At 49.5% G+C, this 12,758-nt stretch overlaps 1 long non-coding RNA gene across 1 annotated transcript; it reads left to right on the top strand.

Moving 5' to 3' along the window:
- The first annotated feature begins 953 nt into the window (after positions 1–953).
- On the top strand, positions 954–6,147 carry LOC102449141 (uncharacterized). Its single transcript, XR_332449.5, has 4 exons — positions 954–1,122; positions 1,739–1,825; positions 2,733–2,764; positions 5,922–6,147. It is a non-coding gene; the product is annotated as an uncharacterized LOC102449141 (long non-coding RNA).
- The last annotated feature ends 6,611 nt before the right edge of the window (positions 6,148–12,758 follow it).

The following is a 12,758-nucleotide window of genomic DNA, read 5'->3' as shown; positions in this document are numbered from 1 at the left end:
ATCTGGGGCATGTGTGCAGATGGAATATGAACACGCAGGTGATTAATTAAGGTGCAGGCAGAGAAGGGCCCTTACAACTGTGCCTGTGTGTAGGAGTTTTTCTGAATCAGGGCCTAACAACTCTGAGCCTAGAGCCCTGGGCACAGCTCTGCCCTGCAGCCTTTCCTCACAGCACCCCATCCCCTGGCTCCCACAGCCTCCAGCCACCCCGACCAGCTCGAGACTGGCTCGGAGCTCATGGAATTGCCAACAAGTCACCTGTGTGGCAGCTTTGTAATTGCTTGGAGGGAGGGGTGATCTTGGAGCGGCTCTAGAATCACATCTTCAGATTTTTTTCTCCCTCAAAACGAAGGTTTTACATTTCTTTGTTTTGCTTTCTTTTTTAAAATGAAAACCAACACGCTCATGGAACCCCTGACTCTTAGCCCTGGGCTATGTCTAAACTGGCATGATTTTCCGGAAATACTTTTAATGGAAAAATTTTCCGTTAAAAGCATTTTCGGAAAAGAGCATCTAGATTGGCACAGATGCTTTTCCGCAAAAGCACAATTTTGCGTAAAAGCGTCCGTGCCAATCTAGATGCACTTTTCCACAAAAAAGCCCCGATCGCCATTTTTGCGATCGGGGCTTTTTTGCGGAAAACACATCTCAGCTGTCTACACTGGCCCTTTTGCATAAAAGTTTTGTACAAAAGGACTTTTGCCCAAACAGGAGCAGCATAGTATTTCTGCAAGAAGCACTGATTTCTTACAGTAGGAAGTCAGTGCTTTTGCGAAAATTCAAGTGGCCAGTGTAGACAGCTGGCAAGTTTTTCCGGAAAAGCGGCTGATTTTCTGGAAAAACTGGCCTGTCTAGACACAGCCCTGGAGTTTATGGACAACAGGAAATGCCGGGAGACTGGCTGTTAAATCACCATATGTGGCCACACGACTCCAGTCAGTGGGGCTGGTGCAGGAGAGCGCTGGGCTGGGCTGTGGGGAGGGGGCTCTGTGTCGGTACAATGAGGGGCTGGGGCCGTGTCACTCAGTCTCTCTCTCTCTCTCTGCCCACGAGGAAACGTGGCCCCGTCTCTGATCACTCTGTCTCGCTGCTTCCAGCTAGGTCTCTGCGAAGGAAGAACAGGTAGGAGGAGTCTATTCCCTCTCCCTTCTCGCTTCCCCTCCGAGTCCCTTCATGCTGCCTCATGGAAGGGCTGGTGCAGCCTCACCGTGAAGCTCAGCTCGCCTGCTGTGGGGAGTTTCAGTCTGTGTGTTCTGGAGGAGTTTTTCAAAAGCCCAGGGCAGGATGAGCTCCCTGGTGGGGTGGGATTTGGGGCCACAGGGAGATGCCTTAAGGGATTTGTCCCAGCGGTGAATTCCCATCCAATTCTCCAGAAGCAGGGTGAGCCCCTTAGCTGTGCTGCTGGCTCCCTGTCTGCTCCCCACCCTCAAATCCGTTATTCGCCCAGACATTTGATTGTGGTTAAGCTGTTGTCCGTGGAAGAAAGCTCGGCTGAGAACCGTCACGCAGCCGTGAGGAATGCCGGTGTGCTCATCAGCCTCTCCCCTGAGACGGCGGGGATTCTCCGTTCTGCCCGATCTGAGCTCCCTGCTGACCTCGCAGTTAGTGTGGTTGGTGGTTGGGCCATTTCGCTGGAGTAGAACAGGGTGTGCAAGTCTCGTCTTTATCAGACTTTCCCAGCAAGAGGGCATGGCCTCTCTGACCCTCCCCCCTGCCCCATCCTCACTGCTCTCCACAGGGAACACGTCCAGCCTGAAACCAGCAGTGCCCCACAAGAACTTTCCACTGGACATCTTCAGTGGCCACCTGAAATCCCTCAGTTCTGGTAAGAGCTTTGGGGGACTTCGGGAGCTACTGGGATCAGTTGCACAAGAGGGAGAAATGTGGGGCTGGGGGTTAATGTGGAAACTGGTGGGGGATGGGCAGATCCCAAATCAGTGTGTTACAACAACCTGTCTGTGATCAAAGTGAATGAGGATAAAGAGTCATTGGGGTCCCAGGCTTGGGCATCTGACTCCCTGAGGTTCCTTTGTCTCCCCCTTTGTCTGTGATCCCCAGCCCTGCATTGCCAGGGCTTAGGAGACTGGGTCAACTGCCTCTTCTCTTCCTTCATGGAAAGGCACATCCCAAGGAAAGCTCCCCCTGGAAAGTGCCCCACCCCCGTCACTAGGAGCTGGGGCAAGAGTGCTTCATGGGAGCTGTAGTTCCGGTGCCTCATGCTCCTGGTCTCCTCTTTGAGCAGGGCTCTCTGGCTCTCCCATGATGCATCACTGTCTCCCCTCTTGGTGATGGGAAGTAGCACATCATGGTACCAAGCCCAGCCAGTTCAGCTTGTAGAGGAGACTATTATCATAAGGACCCTGAACTACCCCTCCCATGCGGCAGCTTGCTGATACCTGAATCAGCATATTTCTGGTTTGGGCCAAAATATTGCAGTTTTGGGGTATTTGTTTTTTGACCAAAATGTTGAAATGTGCTGCCGAAAGTTGAATTTGTGTCAGAATCACTCTGGCAGAAAGATGGACAGTGTCCATTGGACAACTTCAGTGGCCCCCTGAAATCCTTCTGCTCTTGTACCACCTGCCCTATGGTGCTCAGAGCTGCCCAGGGGAGCCCTGGCCTGGCTGGGAGAGGGGCAAGTGACCTGGGGTTATAATTCATGCTCAAGGAGGGGCCTTTCCCTAAAGACATTCACACCACGTGACCATGGGTCACTGTCCTTCTCTCCCCAGATACCTCAGCGATCTGGCCAGGAAACACCACGGTGAGTCACAGCTCTGTTAGCGAGAAAGTGAAGTGAAAGCAAAGAGCGATTGGTTTGCCTGACCCAATTCAGCACAGTCTCCCTGCTGCTGCCCCAAATCTCCCACCAGGAACAGGTAGCCGCCTCCCTCGCCTGCTGTTACCTGGCCTGTCAGGCCCTGCCCCTAGGGAATACACAGACACATATCTGGGAGAGAGGAAAACATCCTTCCCAAACTGCACACCAGAAGGAGAGGAGAGAGTCCCCCATGGCCTGAAAATCTATTTGGCTACTGAGGTGCCCCCACTTCACCAGCCTCTGCAGTTACCCAGCTAAGGCTGGGATATTCAAGGTTAGAATTTCCCATTACAATTCCTGAGAACTGGACATTTTAATCCCCTCGACGGGTGTGAAAGCCTCCAGAATGTTATCCCCTTGTGAACCGGCTCTTCTCAGGCAGATCCTAGAGAAACCCCAGAACCACTCATTGCTAACCTTCCCCACCATGGGCCTCCCAAAGGAGAAGACAGACAAGCAAGGGGTGAAATCCTGAGAGTTTCCCATTGACTTCGATGGGGCAAGGTTTCCCCCAGTGGGTTTGCAAGGGATGTAGGTGTCAGGGGATGGTGTACAGACTCACATTGCTAGCAGCGGCTGTGCAGTGGTGCACGCACCCTGCGTACCTGTTAGTATTGGGGTAAGCTCCTAATACCGAGCTTCCTTCCCCCAATTGCTTCTTTACAATAATTATTTATCAACTAGCCAATTAGCCCGTCATAAGACGGGATTTTCAGGTCTCTCCTCCACGTCGGTCTTCTCTCCTGAGCTCTCGCTCTCGCTCCATCTCTCTTTCTCTCTCTCTCCTCCTCCTACTGCCTCCCCCTCTCTCTCTCAGCTGTCCTCCACCTCCTGCCTCGCTTTCTGTCTCTCTCTTTCTCTTCTCATCCCCCTCCTGCCTCTCACTCAGGGGACCGCAGAGCCCAAATGGCCCATTGGGCTCCGCACTCCCTGTGCTGCATGGGGAGCATGGAGCCCAAACGGTCACTTGTGCCACTTGCTCCCACGCGGCGGCCTGGCTGAGTGGTGCAGAAGTCAGCCGAGCACCATGGCGCGAGGCGAAGGGGGGCAGGGCGGTGACGTTCACGGCCAGGGGCTGGAGCCTGGAGTTGCTGTCATGCCACACGTCACCGCCATGCCCCCCTTCGCCTCCCACCGTGGCGCTCGGCTGACTTTTGTGCCGCTCACCCGGGCTGCCGTGGGGGAGGAAGCGGTGCAAGCGGCCGTTTGGGCCCCGCACTCCCCATGCAGCATGGGCCGCCCAGAGGGAACAGCCAGCATGATTTAAATATCCCGCGCTTAATTATCATATTCGCGGCTGGCTGCCACTTTTTAAATTGGGGTATTGCGAAATAGCTCGCCCTGTGTAGATGCGTTATTCTGAGAGAAAACCCCTCTCTTGGAATAACTGTTAGCCCTCATTCTGCGAGGAATAACAGTTATTCTGAGAGAAGGGTTTTCTCTTGGAATAATGCATCTACACGGGGCGAGTTATTTCACAATACTCCAATTTCAAAGTGCGGCAGGCCACAAATATGCTAATTAAGCACAGGATATTTAAATCCCGTGCTTCATTAGTAATTTCGGTATGCTACATTTGCATCCCTAGTCTGAACTAAGGGCTTTTCATGCGTGTCTCTGGGACAGGGTGCGACAGGCAGAGCTATTTATCCCCCATGTGAGTTCACAAGTTGGTTAAATGCTATTCAAATGACAGTTTGGTCTCCCTTCTGAAGCTATGTCTAGGCTACAGGCTTCTTTCAGAAGAATCTTTTTTTGGAAGAGATCCTCCAAAAGAAAGTGTCCACACTGCAAAAGTGCATTGAAAAAGCAATCTGTTTTTTTGAAAGAGAGTGTCCAGACTCAATGGAGGCTCTCTCACATGTAAGCTGAGATTTCTATGGACAGAATGGCCACCAGGGTACCTGTGCTTTTTCCTTTTTCCTCTTCTTCCAAAAGAACTCCATATTCCCCGTCCACACGTGCCTTTTTTCAAAAGGGCTCTTTCGGAAAAAGACTTCTTTGTACAATGAGGATTACTGATGCTGGAAAACCCCTCTGTTCTTTTGATTTTCTTGTAGAAGAATGCAATTGCAGTGTGGACGTTGCTCAAGTTTTGTCTGAAAAATGGCCGTTTTTCCGACAAAACTCTAGAGTGTAGATATACCCTGATCCAAGAAGTTAGCTGGTAGTTGGAGTTGCAATGTTGAAAGGAGACAGTGATGGCAAAGTTGGGTTTGTGCATCGATGCGACCCCATTGATTTACAATGATCCTACAAAGTCCTGATTTCCTGGACACAATAGGAATCACCTCCCGTCTTTCTTTCTTTCTTTCTTTCTTTCTTTCTTTCTTTCTTTCTTTCTTTCTTTCTTTCTTTCTTTCTTTCTTTCTTTCTTTCTTTCTTTCTTGTTGCTTCTGAGGATTTTTGTTGCTTGTGTCACACACACACAAAGAGCTGAAATCAAATTAACCCCTGCCCAGAATTCGTTAGCCCGGGCTAACCATAGTTCTGTTCTTGGGCAATGGTTGCCCATTGCTTCAGCACAGACGAAACAAAGGAGTATTTAATTGCGTCCATGTTTAGCTGAATGGCAGATGCTTATCACAGCCACTAGCGTCAGCAATGTGCTGCAATTGCCCGTAGACCAGACACATTGGTTGGGATCCACCCAGTATCCAGCACAACAATATTTGCCCAGAACCATTTTATACATCATTATTGACAACATCAGTGATAATAATATGAAACTGGACAAGACAAAACAACACTGCCTGCAGCACAGAGGACTCCTTATAAAGTATGAGATAATAGCACCTCAGCGCAGGGAGAACCCAGCACTACCTCCATGGGGCTGCTGGAGTGGAGAGCGGGAGAAGGGCTCCTCTGCTCAGCTGTCAGGTGTCAGGGCAAAGCCAGGCTGTCCTAACTGGGAAGCAAGAAAGGACCAGACGACGTTTGAGCAGGGAAGGGAGCTGCCTGCTTCAGAGGAGTTGATGCAGAAAGTGATTCCCAGAGGAGATGCCCATTAGAACTGCTCCTGCTGTACACACAGTGGGGCTGTTGGAGGGGCTTTTTCTGGCGGAGCAGAATAGTAACATTCGTGTGTTTTACCTTAAAGCGTCCACAGCCGCAGACAGACGAGATACCGACATATGCGACCATCATTCCAAAGCGGGACAGGTGTCAAATCTCCAGTTGCTGAAAGGCAGGGCTCAGCAGTGCGCAGGAACATCACAGAACCTCCCCAAGTCAGAGGAAAATGTAGAGGCCGTGCAGCAAGAAGGTGGAGAACCATGTCTAGGGCCACAGATAGACAATGTTCAGCACCCAAAGTGGTGCAGGGAAAAATGTTCCTTCTCAATAAAATTGGGGGAAATGCCCAAACTCTGCTTCCTAACCTCTGACTTTTTGTATCGACAGCTCAGCTGCCAAGTTGACTCAGACCTTGTCTACACTGGCATGTTTTGTCACCAAAAGCTGCCTTTTGGAGATAATACAACAGGAGTATTCACACCGGAATGCAACTTTTTTCCTAGTTGTGGTGACAAAAAACTTCCAGTCCCGGGAGAGACTTTTCTCTTTCTCTCTCCCTTTATTGTCAGCAAAGAGCCAGTGTGGACTCTGCTGTTTATTCTGTGGAGAAAACTGGCTTCTGCAAGTATCCCACAATGCCTGCCTTGATAGTTCTGCTCAGTGTTTTGTGATCTCTGCTGCCCTGCAGGTATGGACCCCCTCCCCTTTCAAAGCTCTGGGAAGTATCTGAGAGCTGTGTGATTGGGGAACAAAGAAAGACTAAATCACCGGAATGCTTCTGTTCTGCCCTGCTAGGAACACAGCACAAGTCAGGCTGCTGCTGCAGGGGGAGGGCTGCAGAGATGGTTGCGCTGCTTTGACATTCATCAGCCCAGAGAGCTCACAGAGCTCCTCGTGATGCTGCTCCCAACAGCTGTGGAGGCTGTGGGAAAACTTGGAGGGAATCCCCAGAAGCACAGGGATCAGCTTTACCTTCCCACAGTACTGCACTGTGGGAGGATCACCCACATGGCTTTGCTCTATCTGTCGACAGGGGAATGACCAATGTGGCCATGAAATCTCAACAATGGCAGGCAGAAAAACGAGTGACTGTTTTCCGCTTTGCTGATTTTTGCCGACAGCACGTTTGTCACCCAACCTTCCCAGTGTAGACAGAGCCTCAGTGTTGTTCCAATATTGCACTACCAGCCCAAAGTACAGAAAAATCCTGAGGAACCTTCCTCCCCCCCCCCCAATCCCTAAGTGCATATTGCTCAACAACCTGTGCACACATGAGATATCCAAGGAGATGCCTGTCCTTCCAGTGTTGGGAAACATCCCAGAACCCCACACAAATTAGTCCCAGTTCTCTGACCAGTCATCATGAGACTCACCTGACTGGAGCCTTACACAGATGGGAGAGTGAAACAAAGGGAGACTATTAACAGAAACCCAAATAATTAACTGCAGAGGGGATCTTTCACTTAAACCAGGCTGGGCAATCATGTTTGATGGGGGGCACTCTGAGATTTTGGTAAAGGTCAAAGGCCACATTTTTCTATGGAAGGAGTGCAGTGTTTGAGATGGAGGTTGGGTATAGAAGGGAGCTTGGGGCAGGGACTGGGGAGCAGGAGGTGTGGGATCTGAGGGGGAGTTTGAGTGAAGGAAGGGTTGTTATCTGGGGCAGGGGATTGGGGTGCAGAAGATGATTCTTGCCTGGGGGAGGGGTATAGGACAGCTTTCAGACTCTGGGAGGAAGGTGTGACCAGGAGGAGTGGGGGAGGGATGCAGAAGATTTAGGTGGTGACTGGGGCAGGAGGGGTGGTGACCTAAGGCAGGGATTTGGGGGAGGGAGGGACCTGGGTGCCAGATGCAGGCTGTGGCTGGGAAGTACTTACCTAGGCAGCTCCAGGCCAGCAGCCCTGCAGGACCTGCCTGCCACAGCCCAAGGCTGCTGAACATGGCTTGCTGCTCCTCGTGGCTCTGTTTCAGGCACTGGTGCAGGAGTTCTTCCCTGCCAGTTCTTCCCTGCTGAGCCCAGCCTCCCTGTCCTGCCCTGTTTCAGTAGCGCTGCTCGTAAGAAGAGAAGACCCGGCTGTGCTAAGCTTGCACGTGCTTGTTGAAGGCAGAGCGAGCCTCCCTTGCAGCTACATCTGGAACAGTGGCAAATGACAAGCGGACCTTGCCATGGCTCAGCATGGGGCCGAGGTAGGTGCAGGTGACATGCCGAGCACGAGCCACTATCCAGTCACAGTGGCTTGGTAGCAGACGTCAGGCAGGGGGTTCACTGGGTAGCCTCAGGGCAGAAGGCATGGGTATTAGCAGGTGGCGTGAGCATGGGCCAGAGATGCAGGGTGTAGCTGCACAGCTGGACACAGCTGGATTGAGAGAAGCGGTGCCCAGAAGGGGGAACAGCCGCTTCCTTGTCTCCAGCCCCCGGCTGCGTCACCACCCTCTGCTCTCTCCGGTCCTCAGGCCTGTGCTCACACTGCTGGGCCGTTCTCCCTGCTGCCATGGGAATAGCCCAAGGCTTCCCCTGCCTGGGGCAGACTCAATTAGCCACATTTCTGTCTCGTTTCGTCCTTGGGCAAGCCATGCAAGGGAGGCAGCAGGAGGAGCCGGCCTTCACCAGCAGAGGAGGCCAACCCACAAGAGACTGGCCTGATTTGTCTCACTTCCACAGGCTGACACCATGGTGCATTCCCAGATGAAGTCACCACCCTCTGTCATGGGAGATGAACTTATCCCAGGTACAGGCTTTCCTGGGCACCCAGGGGAGCTGCAATAAGAGACAATATTATGTTTCTGCCTGGTTTTAAACCAGGGACCTTTTGCATGTTAGGCAAATGTGATAACCACTACACAAACACTCACCGACACACTGCTGTCTTTCTTCACATTTGGATATACGTTCTGTGACTAAATGATTAATGCAGAATGCTCTGAAGAGGAGGGGAAATTGCTGTGACTACTGATTTTAGCAATTAATCCCTGTATTTTGTAGAAAGAATTAGTAACACACTTGCTAAATTAAAATGAAAGTCCACACAAGTCATAAGAACATAAGAACGGCCGTACTGGGTCAGATCAAAGGTCCATCTAGCCCAGTATCCTGTCTACCGACAGTGGCCAATGCTAGATGCCCCAGAGGGAAGGAACATAACAGGTAGTCCTTGCGTGATCCCTCTCCTGTCACTCATTTCCAGACAAACAGAGGCTAGGGATACCATTCCTACCAATCCTGGCTAATAGGCTTTGATGGACCTTACCTACATGAATCTACTTCACCACATCCTCTAGCAAGGAGTTCCACAGGTTAACTGTGCGCTAAGTGAAGAAAAATTTTGTTTTGTTTGTTTTAAAGCTGCTGCCTATTCATTTCATTTGGTGACCTCCCCCTCCCCCAGCTCTTATATTGTGGGAATAAGTAAATAAGTTTTCCTTATTCATTTTTCCACACCAGTCATGATTGTATAGACCTCTATCCTATCCCCACCTTAGTCTCCTCTTTTCTAAGCTGAAAAGTCCAGGTCTTTTAAATGCCTCTTCATATGGGACCCATTCCAAACCACAAAAGTCATAGTTGGACAGTTATATTTGATGGGTGAGTTGCAGTAATATGGGACTGAAAACATGGCCGGAGACAGGAGCCTGTTACAAACATAAAATAGATAACTTTATCAAACTACTTGCTAGACATTCATACCTTTTGTGCATATAACACAAACTGGGATTCTAATGGCAACCTTTCTTTAGTACAGATCCTGAATTTCCCACTCTGTTGTAAGCAAGCCACGTGATTTAATTGCTCTGCTCTGGGCTGATTAGGCATCAGCTGCAGTATTGTGTCCAGTTCTGGGTACCACATTTCAGGAAAGATGTGGAGAAATTGGAGAAAGTCCAGAGAAGAGCAACAAAATTGATGCCAGGTCTAGAAAACATAATGCACAAGAGTAGATTGAAAGAATAGGTTTGTTCAGTCTGAAAAGAGAGGAGGGAGAGGGAACATAAGAGCTTTCCAGTTCCTGAAATGTTGTTAGAGGAGGGAGGGGGGAAAAAACATTCCTGCACTTTGAAGGGCAGTTGCACTGCAGTGTTTGCTGGGTAAACTGAGCTTTGGAATGAGACACTCTCTGACTCTAGGGCTATGTCTAGACTGCAGGCTTCTTTCGAAAGAGGCTCTTTCGAAAGATCGCGTCTAGACTGCAGGCGGATCTTTCGAAAGAGCAATCCGCTTTTTCGAAAGAGAGCACCCAGCGAGTCTGGATGCTCTCTTTCGAAGACGGCCTCTTTACATTGAAGAACGCCTTCCTTCGAAAGAGGAACTTTCGAAGGAAGGCGTTCTTCCTCGTGAAACGAGGTTTACCGCCATCGAAAGAAAAGCCGCGTTCTTTCGAAATAATTTCGAAAGAACGCGGCTTGAGTCTGGACGCAGGGGAAGTTTTTTCAGGAAAAGGCTACTTTTCCCGAAAAAATCCCTGAGTCTGGACACGGCCTAGATGGCACCATGAACACTCACAACCCCCCGCAACGCAGCTCCTCTGCAACTCCCCAGCCCCTCGTACCCCTGAAAGTGTCAGCACCACAAATTAAACATCCTGTGCACAGTGTTTCAAAATTCTTCAAAGTTTATGGTGAAAAAGGAAATGTGGCATTTCCAGAAGGGCACTGGCAAACGCAGGCCACTGGCTGCATGAAGGTGCGAAATCACACTGCAGCCCTCCCCCTTTCTCTCCTAGGACCAGGCTCCTGCCTTTCCTTGGCTATTAAGCCAGGCACTGACATTCCTTCCTTTTTGCACCTTGGGGGCAAGAGGATCAGCTTGGCAGCTGCAGGTACAAAACATGCCTGCATCAGGTGCGAAACACAGCCTCAGCCCTCCTGAATCTCTAGCTAGGCTGCTAAATTCCACGGTCCAACCCATCACAGCCACCCCACTGAACTAGCTAGAGAAGAGAAGTAGACACCCAGCAGAAGGAACAAAAAGGGCCAAGAACTTTAAGCGTAAGGGACTTCCCAGCAAAGTAGCCCAGCCCCAGCAGGTCCCACTGAGACTTGAACTCAGCTTGCAGGATTCAGTCTTGAATGCTGACCCTTACGCCGTGGGACCTAGAGCTGAGACCTACTGTAGGCACCTGTGATACCCCACTTTCAGGCTGGCCCTCCGTTCCCTGTTCTCAGGCTCCCAACCAGAACTAGATGCAAAGCAGTGAGAAGTGACTTAAAACCCCTGCTCACATGTACAAAATGTTCTTGCAGTCACAGGACCAGATCTGGATGTCATGCCGAATGCTGCACTGCCACCGAATCCTTTAGTGTCTGAACCTGAAGTTTAATATCAAGGTGGGGCGAGGGGCAGGGGAGAGAAAAATAAGTCAGATATTAAATGGTCAGTCAGACATACAGAGACTTCAGATCCATCAGATCCCAAGTAGTACTGCTGAGATTGCTTTTTGTACTCTGGGTACAGAGTTTGATAATATTATCATTTTATGTTTGTAATAGACTCCTGCCCACCTCCAGTCACATATTATAGCAACTCACCCACTAACTGTCATACAAACTAGGCCATTCCTCCCCAGCTAGATGTGATCCTTGTTTTTCTGCAAGGCACCACCCATGGAGACCAAGGACCTGCCAATATGCATTCATAGTACAATTTTGTTTAATTGAGGGACATATAAACTGGACAGTTAGAGGAACTGATTTCAGCTGAGGGACAGGTTTGCTGGATTCTTATGCACTGGTACAGGAATGTTCATATTGCTTTAAACCCCCATACAACAGGCCCCTGAAAATGCTGGAAATAGAAAGGCAAAAGATTCCTTTAAAGCAATGACTCTTTAAGAGGGCACTTGGATTTGAGCCAAGGACGACTTGATTTACAGTCACTCTAGCTCTGCACTATAGCCCCTGCAAAAAATGCCATTTTTAACTCAGTGATCTTCAGGAACTTGAAGGACAGATCCTTCTTCAGCAAGCTCCATTTCTATTCCCAGATGAGCATGATTCTAATAATGGGGTTTGATTAAACTTTACACAGGCAGGTAAGGGCCATAGCTTGCACACCCAGGCTATGTCTAGACAGTGGGGCTATTTCACGATACTGGAAATATCCTGAAATAGCAATTCCGTGTCTTTAAATGTGCCTGTTATTTCAAAATATATTTCAAAATAATGGGTGTGCTATACTGGCATTGCTGTAACCCTCCTTCCACAAGGGTTAAAGGACTTGTCAGAATAGCATGCTATTTTGGAATTACACAGTGCCAAAATTTGAAATAGACAGTTTCAAAATAAGATCAAAATAAACCACAAACTGCAGAGCTTATTTTGAGATAAGGGTGCTGTGTAGACGCATCCCACTCACAGAGCTTCTCCCACTCAGGGAGCGTCTACACAGCAGGGCTTAACTCAAAATAAGCTACGCAAATTGAGCTACGTCAATTGCGTAGCTTATTTTAAAATCGCTTATCTTGAAATTGGAAGCGTCTACACAGCACTTATTTTGAAAGAGAGCACTCTTCCTCCGACTTCCCTTACTCCTTGTGCAATGAGGATTACAGTAGTCAGAGTAAGAAGTCCTCCAGCTTGACAGTATTTTGACACTATTTCGAAATAATGCTATTTGTTTCAGTGTAGACGTAGCCTCACAGAGTTACTGACTCTTGGAAAGGTAGATGAACTGTGTGTTTGGGACAGCTCTTTCCCAGCAGCTTCTGCTATAATAGAGAAGTAAGAGATACCCTACAGAATGGACAGCAGTGTCTATGAAATATCTGTGTGCAGTACTGGGAACAGGGCAGTGAGCAGAACACACATCTCAGGGAGAATGCATCCATTAGCTCTGGTCCAGCACGTAGAACAGCTTCAATTAAGCATGCATCAAGGGCACCATGGCTTAATTGGCTGCCTTATAAGCAGATGAGCCTTGGTTCAAGTT

Source organism: Pelodiscus sinensis, chromosome 18, assembly GCF_052426305.1.
Source record: "Pelodiscus sinensis isolate ZL-2025 chromosome 18, ASM5242630v1, whole genome shotgun sequence".
NCBI classification, from domain to species: Eukaryota; Metazoa; Chordata; order Testudines; family Trionychidae; genus Pelodiscus; species Pelodiscus sinensis.
The sequence above is the reverse complement of the archived record's forward strand: the minus strand, read 5'-3'. Positions and strand labels throughout refer to the sequence as shown.